Source organism: Salvia miltiorrhiza, chromosome 3, assembly GCF_028751815.1.
Source record: "Salvia miltiorrhiza cultivar Shanhuang (shh) chromosome 3, IMPLAD_Smil_shh, whole genome shotgun sequence".
NCBI lineage: Eukaryota > Viridiplantae > Streptophyta > Magnoliopsida > Lamiales > Lamiaceae > Salvia > Salvia miltiorrhiza.
This window is the reverse complement of record NC_080389.1, coordinates 9,133,990-9,144,487: the sequence shown is the minus strand read 5'-3', so window position 1 is coordinate 9,144,487 and position 10,498 is coordinate 9,133,990. Positions and strand designations below refer to the sequence as shown.

General features: G+C 43.0%; 1 long non-coding RNA gene and 1 other non-coding gene across 2 annotated transcripts; one reads left to right on the top strand and one right to left on the bottom strand.

The window, feature by feature from the left end:
- Positions 1 to 930: 930 nt before the first annotated feature.
- LOC131019294 (small nucleolar RNA R71) lies at positions 931 to 1,037 on the top strand. The gene has a single exon (XR_009100212.1). It is a non-coding gene; the product is annotated as a small nucleolar RNA R71 (small nucleolar RNA).
- Positions 1,038 to 8,928: 7,891 nt separating this feature from the next.
- Positions 8,929 to 10,290, bottom strand: LOC131017409 (uncharacterized). The gene is made up of 2 exons (XR_009099597.1): positions 9,797 to 10,290; positions 8,929 to 9,045 (listed from the first exon to the last, which is right to left on the bottom strand). It is a non-coding gene; the product is annotated as an uncharacterized LOC131017409 (long non-coding RNA).
- Between the last annotated feature and the right edge of the window lie 208 nt (positions 10,291 to 10,498).

Sequence of the window (10,498 nt, the reverse complement as noted above, 5' to 3'; positions counted from 1 at the left end):
TCCACATTCTTCTTTTAATGTCTTTGAGGAAAAGGGATTGGTGGACAATAAGGTGGTGGAGCCACGTACACCTCCTTCTTCTTTCCTCTATCTCCTTTTTCCTTGGAAGGGTTGCCATCTCCAACTTCAACCACAACACCACTTCTACCTTCTTCGTCAGGCATCTTGGGCTCTTCATATGTTGTCCCACTCCTTAGAGCAATGGCCTTGCAATTCTCCTTAGGATTCACGATTGTGTTGCTTGGGAATTGCCCTTGTTGGCGTTGATTGTTTATAGACTCAGCAATTTGTCCCACTTGTATCTCAAGCATTTTCAATTGCTTGGCTTGAGCCTCTAACTTCTCATCCGTTCTTGTCATGTGAGCTTGAGTCGTGGTCATGAACTTCATCAATATTTCTTCAAGGTTGAGCTTTTTCTTTTCCTTGATCATGCCATGGCTTACCGCAAATCCGGGCGGTGGTTGCAAGAAATTGTTTGGATTGCTATAAGAGAGGTTAGGGTGGCGGTTAGGTTGGAATCCTTGAGTGTATTGCCCTTGCCCTTGGTAGCCACCTTGTTGTTGGGGCCGGAAGTTCGCATAGCCTCGGTTGTTGTTGTTGTTGTTGATGTAGTTCACATCCTCGAAGCTAGTTTGTTCTTCAACCACGGGCTCTACCCTTGATATTGACATAGCATCAATCTTGCTATTCATGGCGGTCAATTGAGCCGTCAAAAGAGCTATCGGATACGAGCTTGTTGTAGCCGCCACCTTCTTCAAAATAGTCCTCTCCCCCGGAAATTGGTAGCTATTGGCAGCCAAGTTCTCTATGATGTGGGCGGCCTCCTCGTGGCTTTTCTCCAACAATGCTCCATTGGCCGATGCATTCATGTCTCTTTGCATCTCACCACTACACCCGGTATAGAATGAGCAAATAATGGTGTTTTGATCAAAACCATGGTTGGGACACTTCCTTATCATCTCTTTGAATCTCTCCCAAGCTTCATAGAAGGTTTCTCCATCGAATTGATGAAATTGGACAATGTCCTTCTTCATCTTCATTGTCTTACTTGGAGGGAAGAACTTGATAAGGAACTTTTTAGCCATTTTCTCCCATGTAGTGAAGGAACCACCCTCTAAAGATTGGTACCATGTCTTGGCCATGCCCCTTAGCGAAAAGGGGAAGAGTCGAAGTCGAATGGCATCCTCCGGAACTCCATTTATCTTGATGGTGCCGCATATCTCCAAGAAGTTTCCAAGATGTCCATTCGGGTCATCTTGGGAAAGACCGGCGAATTGGTTTTGTTGTACCATATTTATGAGGGCCGGCTTGAGCTCAAAATTGTTGGCATTGATTCTCGGGGCATGCACTCCTCCTTATTGGACAATGGGTTGGAACATATTGCTAATAGGTGGTGGTGGTGGTGCATTCCTTTGAGCCTCTTGCTCATTGATTTGCCCTTGCATGTCCTCCAATTGCCTTTGGAGTTGACGGATTAAGTCGTGATTATCCGCCATAACTTCCTCCAACTCTCTATCTCTTCTTGTTCTTGCTTTGTTGTGTCGGCAAAAAGCTTCAACCTCAAGGTCTATAGGTATAAGAGGTGCATCCTTAGACCTTGTGTTCATACACTACCTATCAACCAACAAGAACAAAGAGTCAAATCACAATCTTAAAATAGAAAACAAAAATTAAAGCAAGTAAAATGTCTAAAGTAGTTAAGCACAATGAAGCAAAATATCACAAGTAATGAAACTAAACTAATCCCCGGCAACGGCGCCAAAAACTTGTTCGCTAATATTTTCACCACGCCGCAAGTATACGGGTAGTTGTAATATATGGAAGCAAGGTCGTATCCCACAAGGATTAGTAGTTCAATCTAGTGATTATCCTAAGTCATTATGCTATAGCTATTTAGACTAAACGATGGAGTGATTGGTTTGATTATCTACTAATTACTTAACAAGTGCAAAGACAAATAAAACCAAATAAGCAAGTGGATTAATAAGATGATTAAGACGATTTAGGGACTAGGCATCGATGGTTAAGCAAAGGACTTCAATTATAGCTCAATACTAATCTTGACGAACCTAATTATCTAGAGTGATCTCCCAACTAGTTCTAGCCCCCTCCCGGACGACTAGAACGGTAGATTACGGGTTATAGTTGCCGTCCCCGGTCAACTTCTAACCTATAACTCCCAAAAGCACACAAAGATCGACATACTCTCACCCAACTCTCAACCTCCCGGTTATCGAATTGATATGTTTCAAACACCTTATCTATTGCAATTATCCTCTCCCGATTCAAAGTGCAAATTAGAAATGTATAGAATGTGGCCAACAAACCATACAAGAATAAAGCAAGGATTTGAAAAGATAAAGTGCAAAGGAACAAACAAGATTTATATTGAGCACAAATAATCAATCCATTACAATAATCTTCTAGCCTAATCCCCAAATCAAAGAGAAACTAGCCTATCATGTTCAACAATAACATACCCAATAACAAAGGAAGCATAAATGAAAGAGAGAGAAAGAAAGAACAAATCCTATTGAATAGCTTGCTTCAATCCTCTCTCCTCTTCAATGCCTTCTTCAAATGGGTGGTTGAATGTAGTTATGGAGCTAGGGTTGTGAATGGAAGATTGGGAGTGGAAGGGTTGGTGTGTGTAATGAATGTTGGAGAAGATGAGTAATGAAGAATGAGAGAAAAAGGGGGAAAAATGGGGTTTTGGAGTCAAAATTCGCGTCTGGGCCCACCAAAGGGCGGATCCCCGCCTTATCCCCGCGGTCGCGGCACGAACCGCGGTTGGGAACGTGGCTGGAAAGGGAGGAGGCCGCGGTCGGGGACCGCGGCCGCGGCTCGGACCGCGGGAGATGTTCAAAAATGTTCTGTACTCGGGGCGCAGGGGGCCGCGGTCGGGCCCGCGGCCGCGGGTAGGACCGCGGTTCAGGCATCTTCTGCCACGGCCGGCTGCCGCGGCCGTGGGGTCCTGCGCAGTCGGCTTTGTCGGCTCCGTTCTCCCTCGTCCGAGCTCTGATTCCGGCGCCGTTCGCGCTCACGGATTCCTCTCGAGACATACTTTACTCTAATGCTCCCACAATTCTCCAATTAACTCTTGATTTACCCTGAAAACACTTCAAAAGCTACACCAAGCATCAAAACTCAACAAAACTCAAAATTGGGATACAAACACATATTAGCAATCGATTTATGGGGGAGAATGACAACAATTCATGCGATATTGAGGTATGAAATCCATGTTTGTCAACCCCCCAAACTTAAAGCGTTGTTTGTCCCCAAACGACAAAAAAAAGAAAGAAATAAGAGTAAACAAACTTGTAAGCATGAATTGATGTTATTTCAAGGGGCTTCAAATTTCAAGATCATTTCACAAATGTACCACAAGTAGACATGCATTTCAAGAGATCACAAGTGATGAAAAGTTCAATATTATGGCCTCCAAGCTTGAATCCTCACAAGGGTGGATGTTTCAATTATGCACTCAACTCTCAAGTGTTTAGATTGGAAGTGTTTGCACTCAAATTGAATCATGCATGCAATCTTCCATAGGCTTGCCATTTATCCTAACTCTCTATACTTCAATATGTTATAAATAAAGATCAAAAAGGGCTTTCCTTGGGTTGTAATGAGGGCTCTTTGGTAAGGTGAGTAGTTTTTAGGCAAAGTGACTCATCCTACGATCAAATAATCATAATGAACAAATCGACTTCACTATTTCTCTTATCAAACAAAAACCAAAATCCCTACATTTCATCTTTTCATCCTTAGTGATATCTATCATGGCCATGATTCAAAAGGTAAATCACTCCCCTTTATGCTCTTTTATTCATATTCATTTTCATTTCTTTTTCTTTTTCTTTTTGAGCTCATAGGGGACTAGTGATTTTCACTCAATCAAAGCTTGATAAGCACTTTCAATCATTTCCCAAACTTTTCTTCATCAAAGCAACCACCAACACTCTATTCATCAAAGCAACCACCAACACTCTAGGTTCTACCCCTTTATTATTGGTTCATTCAAAGAAAGGCTACAAGGCACAAAAGGGGTGAACTAGGATCATATGAGAGTTTGGACACAATTTGAGTTAAGTGGCTAACAAAGATGGCCTTAAATCACTTCAATATTAACAACACATCTACTTTTATTTTCAAGAGAGGACTCATGGCAAGTTCTAGAGATCAACACACATGCTCAAATAATTTACACTCAAGAATAAAATGAGATTGTAATTGTATGACAATCAAAGGCTCAATTCTCACAAGCTCATTTTCATTTTCAAGTTCTTGGAGGTATAACATTTAGCTCATCGTCACGAGTTCAAACCCGACATGCAAAATCAACAAGTGACACATAACAATTTCTTTTCAAAAACACAATCATATCATAAGCCCAATAACAAACAAGTCATCCTCACAAAATTTGCTACAATTATCCCAACACAAACCAAAACATCAAAAAGTCTCAATCTTCCAATTATTCAAAACAACAACAAAAACAAGATAAAACCAAAGCATGCAAGAAACACAAGATAAACGAGACAACTAGTCCATCTTCCCCCTCCCCCCCAAACTTATTTCACACAAAGTGGAAATGAGGTTGGAGGAAAAGAGAAGGAGAAGTTGTCTCGAACTCACAACGGGGACGGGCACGGCTACGGCGGCGGAAAGGGGCCATGGAAGGTGTGGAAGTGGCGCATGTGCTCCTCATAGCGGCGCCGCTCCTCCTCTTGATATTTCAAGAAGGCTTCGTAATGCCTTCTTTGCTCTTCTTGAATTGCATCAAAACGGGCTATATTGGCGGCTTGGAAGGTGTCGAAGCGGCCCATCATCCTATCCTCAAATCCGGCACCCCATCCCGGATACGCCTGGGGTGGTTGAGGTATCGCACCACTTTGTTCATATGCTTGCTCTTCCTCCTCGCCCTCGGGGGCGTGTTGTGCGGCATGGATATTTGGAATGATGGAGGCGAGGTGGGCGGCTTCTTTCAAGCCAAGGTTGGTGACTTCTCCGGGGCCCAAGATGGTGGTGAGAGCCGGATTGGGCAAAGGGAAGTACACCAAATGGTTGTACTCCTTAAGGACCCAAAGCAAGCGGGGACCGGCGGCGAGGAAATGATTTTGCACGAGGCAACGCCGGTCCAAGAGGATGTCTTGGGAGATTGGCTCCTCGGTGATGTCAATATTAAAACGCCCCGCTATGGGGGTGATCATCCCCCCAATACAAATCTTCCCGCTTGTGATGCGGGCTTGGGAAGCAAATTGGTCCGCAAGGAGGCAACCAATGGACAACGAGCGACGGGCGAGAGCTCGCCGAATGAGCAAAAGCTCATTTGCACGGCAAAAACCTACGTTCTCTCGAGCGAGGAATGTGAATCCAAATGCTCGTTGGAGTAGGCGGATCACCGGGTTACGGAGCGAGCTTGCCTTTGCCTTCTTGGAGTCGTAGTAGGAGACCTCGTCCACTTCGCCCCGGGTCATCAAAGACCAACTGGATTGGGCATTGAATTCGAGTTCTCCCACATAAGGCCCGCCTCGCGGACAACCCATCAAGTCGTCCAGTTCATCGATTGTTAGCTCCCAGGGCTCACCCCCAAGTTGAAAAGTAATTCGAGATGGAGCTCCATTCTCCTTTTGGAGGGTAAACGTGGAGAGAAACTCCAAGGTGAGCCCTCGATAGCTTAACCACCCGCCGGTGACGGCCCTCCGCCATCCGCCTTGGTCCGCCAAAGTCCACACATCATTGGCTATGCCCATTGCTTCAATGGTATCCGAGCAAATGTAGCGACATTGCCGTTGAGGGAGGGCGCTTAGTTGCTCCCACTTTTCACGAGCGGCTCGGTTTGGAAGCTCAATGCCATAAAACTGAGGTTGGCGCGTCGTAATGATGTCCTCTTATGCCGCGGCGCGTGAGCTAGACGCTTTTTCTTTGCCCTTCCCTCTAGTCAATCGTGGGGCCATAGCAAAAGGTGCCTACAAAATCAAAAGTGAGTTTTTATTTTACAAAGACAAAACAAAGATAAAGACACTTCAACAAAAACACAACAAACAACTAACATATTGAACTAAACAAATTAACCCGGAAAAAGGGTGAATTCTTATTCTAAAAGCATCATAATTTCATCACCTTATCACAACTCATCTCAAAACACACATAGCATCAATATCAAGCCCACAATCACCAAAAATATCCCCCCAAACTTAGGCATTTATCCACACCCAACACAAGCAAATTCTCAAGCAAAAAAAAAACGTCAATTAAGCATAAATTCACCGATTAAATTGTAAATAAATAAAAGACCCATCATCCTAGACATGTATAGAAGCAATTAAAAGCATCAATTCAACAATGTAGCACAATGTAGGAAAAATCCTAATTTTGAGCCATAATTGCATACAAACATGTAGAAGGCAAAATATCACAAAATAATCGGTAAAAATCTTCTAAATCATGCTTAGAATGCATAAATGAAGGAATGAGAGCAAGTAAAACATACCTTGAAGTTGGATTTGGAAGTGAAAGTGGAGAAGAAAATAGTGTAATTTCGTGGGTGTGTGTAAAATGGGTGAAAAGTGAAGTGAAAGAGTGAACAATTTGAATTTTAGGGGTGAAAACAGCCGGTCAACGCGGTCAACGGACGGGCAGGGGACCCGCGGTCGGACCCGCGGCCGCGGTCCGAACCGCGGTCCCTCGCCCAAAACTTTCTGTACTCCGCCTGGACTGAGCCGCGGTCGGACCCGCGGCCGCGGTCTGGACCGCGGGCGTACTGGGCGCAGCGTGAAGTGCGTAGTGGGCAGGGCCCACGGCCGTGGGCCTGGTCACGGCCGCCCTGGGCGAGCCCAACACCAAAAAAATCCGTTTTTCATGCCTTTTTCAAGTTTCACCCCTTCAACTCTCCCTTTTTTTTATTATTATTAGGAAGAGCATTTAGAACACAAATCAAAGGAAACCCACACACATATATAAATATATACATAGATCAATATATAAATACCTATGTATGTGTGTGTTTATTGAACTTGCGAAAATTAAAAGATACCTTGTTGGGGTGCCTCCCAACTAGCGCTTAGTTTAACGTCGTGAGCTCGACGTCTTCATGATCGTGTCATGTCCTTGGTTCGGCGAGAATGATGACGGACACTTCATCTCGTGGCTCGGCTCGAAAATATGCCTTGATGCGTTGGCCATTCACCACAAAAGTGCGTCCGCCGTTGCCCTTCAATTCAATAGCTCCATTGGAGGAGACCTTGTTGATGAGGAATGGGCCCGACCATTTTGACTTGAGCTTTCCCGGAAAGAGTGAAAGGAGGGAATTGAAGAGAAGGACCTCATCCCCGGGTGCAAATTCCCGTTTGTGGATCATCCTATCATGAAACCTCTTGGTCCTCTCTTTGTAGAGGCTTGAGCTTGCAAATGCCTGACACACACCCGTCGTGCGGTGTGGATCAAAATACTTGTGTATGCCCTAGACGGACAGTACACGCTCCTATTGCTCGCAACCAAAGAATAGTCTTAGCAGCAAGTATAGGGTCGATCCCACGGAGAGTGAGGAACTACTTTACTCTTCGGGTGCACAAACTGAGTTATCACGGTCTCAATCTGTATAATCTGCACAAGTAAACTTAAACAAAGATCAAATATAACAAGGGGTAAGGTTTACGGTTAGGTCATAACTGTTGTCAATATTTATTTCGGTCATAGGCATACTGATGATCCGTCCATGATCCGTATAAACCCAAGGCGTGGCCCAAAGACATTGGGGCGTTTCAAGGGGTTATACTTCACATTTAGGATGGTTGATCCCATTGCGATCACTTGGTCCGAAGGTCACACAATCCCCGGTCACAAGGCAGTGCTTCACTTCTCCTTAGATGGTAGTCATACCCGTTACTCACCAAGTATGACCCTCACCAACCTTCTCTCCCGAGGTCCCCAACTCCACGCTTTTAGTGACACATGCCTCCTGGACTCAACTATTTCCGGCTTTGTCAGCCGACCAGTCATAGACATGCTACGGCGCCGAGATTGCTTTCCTCGTTTGATAACCATGGCTTTATGCCTCGTCACAGTTGATGGATAGTCTCTAGAGAAGCCCAAGACTGAGGAAGGACAGTGTATCCCATCAATCCTTTTCCCACCTTCCGGATCTACAACGCCTTTTGTTGACGCTGCTCAGCTACTCGGTCTTGGGTATACCGGTTGTCACGCCCTGGTATGCCCTGGCCTTTGCTTAACACGAACAGCGTTTTACCGAACGGAGATCACCCGTTAGGCCCCTACTGTCCATGGTTTGGCACATATCCGTCTGGAACCACGAGACTCAACCGAAAGAACAAATGCCTCACGAATGTTTACATATTGACAACAATTATTTCCACCCCTTAAACCTCACCAAGGGAACTACTTACGCATAATGGAAAACATAAATGCAAAATAAAATGAATACATGAATGAAAGGAAATTTGAAATACTTGATATAAAAATACCTAAGGCAACAACCTTGGTTTTGTTCGTCACAACGGAATTGAAATACGAAAAGTAACTAAATCGTTTGGTGCAAAAAATGTAAAAGAACTGAAAATAAATTATTTCTTGGTGAACTAACTAAAATCTAATTCTAGAAGAGCACTAAAAACTAATGTGTAAGTGTAAAAATTCGTTCATCCCCCTAAAACTGCTCTCAAACTGCCCTCTGCCAGCCACACATGCTGAAGTTTATATAGCAATTCGGTAAACCCTAGCCGGCAGACCAAATCTGGCAGATTATTTCCTTCCATATTTAGCTTGATCCTTGATTTGATTTGATAGCTAATGGATCTCCAGCGGATTTGGGGTTGATTCCACATTATTCCAGATCCTTCCATTGCTAGAATTCGCCAGAATCTTCCGGGCAATCTCCTCCACACGTCTTTCCATATATAGCTCTGGTGCGTCGTTTTACACCAAATATATCCGGCAGTCAGCCGGTATGCCCACACTGCGCAGACAGCAGTAAGCAAAATCGTCTCCCAAAGGACTGGCGAGAATTTCTCTAATTAAAGTCTGCAAGTAACCCAAGAAATTTTGAGAATAAAATATAGAAAATACTAAACTTAAAATTAAATAAATAAAATCCAAATAAACCAATTTTTCCAATAGCTAAAAGATGAATAAAAATTCCAACAATTAATAAAAGAATTCCAGCAATCAATTAAGTCCACCCTAGCTTAATTATTCCGATCATCGATGCAAAAATAACTTTAAATCATGCAAACAAATCAGTTATAACCACCGAAGACGCTTCTGACGTGATCTTATTTCTCTTTAATTATTCGGTAACCAGGAAGACGCTTCACTAATTACTACCCTAATCGACTGACAACCGTAAGAGACGCTCTATATGTTTAATGAGCCGACAGCATTAATATCTAGAGAAACCCGATTCAAAACCAATAAACTCTGACGCAGGATTATTGAATTAAAATTGCTTTTCCCTTGACCCTGATGTGTCAATTTACCACTAATCAAACCTAAACCACAATTACGGATGGCCGGTTCAATTGGCTATATAATTAATTCTAACCCAATAAATATTTGCAACTATCTAATGGATTAAAACAATTAATATCATTAAACATGGAGAATCGCAGATGCAAGCATAAAATAAAGTATAAGAACAATTAGATCTCACAGAATAATTTCGCTAGTGCTTCCCTAATCGTTGCCGGAATAAACGAATTTAGCTAGAAAACATAATTAAATAACACAAGAAATAAATAAATAAATTGCAAGAAAAAGATGAAAGAAATAAAACTTGAATTGCTCCAAAACTTGCGTCCAGAATTCTGCTCTCCAAGGTGCCGTCTGATTTGTGTTATTCTCCAAAGTTGCAGCTAACTTATCATATATATATGATAAGGAAATAAACCTAATTCTACTATTTAAAAAGTGGCGCATATTGCCATAACTCAAAAGCAAACCTAATCTAATCAAGGCCACTAAAATGGCGCATGGGCCTACTTAATTAAACAAAACTAAACACCTAAACTAATCTAAACTAAAAGTGGCGTATAAGCCCATTAGCAATAAGCTAAAGTATAGCCCATGCATGCAAAATCAAAGTAGCAGCTCTCTAAATCTCGTCCATTTAGCCTTCAATCCATGCATTTCAAATCTCTTCTCAAAAGCAATCCTTTTTTCCAAAACCTATCAAATACCATCAAAATTCATATAAGACCATAATTCATATCCAAAAGATGATATTTAACACGAATTAAACACAGAAAACATAGAAAAATCCCCCAAATAAATGCGTATAAATACGCCCAATCAAGCTCCAGTTGCTGACTGCTGTTGACGGGAATGGTCATACTAGCTTCTTTCTTCGGTTGGCCTCATACCAGGTGGTACACTTCGAATGTTCCCGCGCCTCGAATGGTTCTGAGGGGTACTTCGTCGAGCTCTCTTCCTGGTTCATATATAGCTCATATGTGCTGACTGCGACTGCTGTTATGGC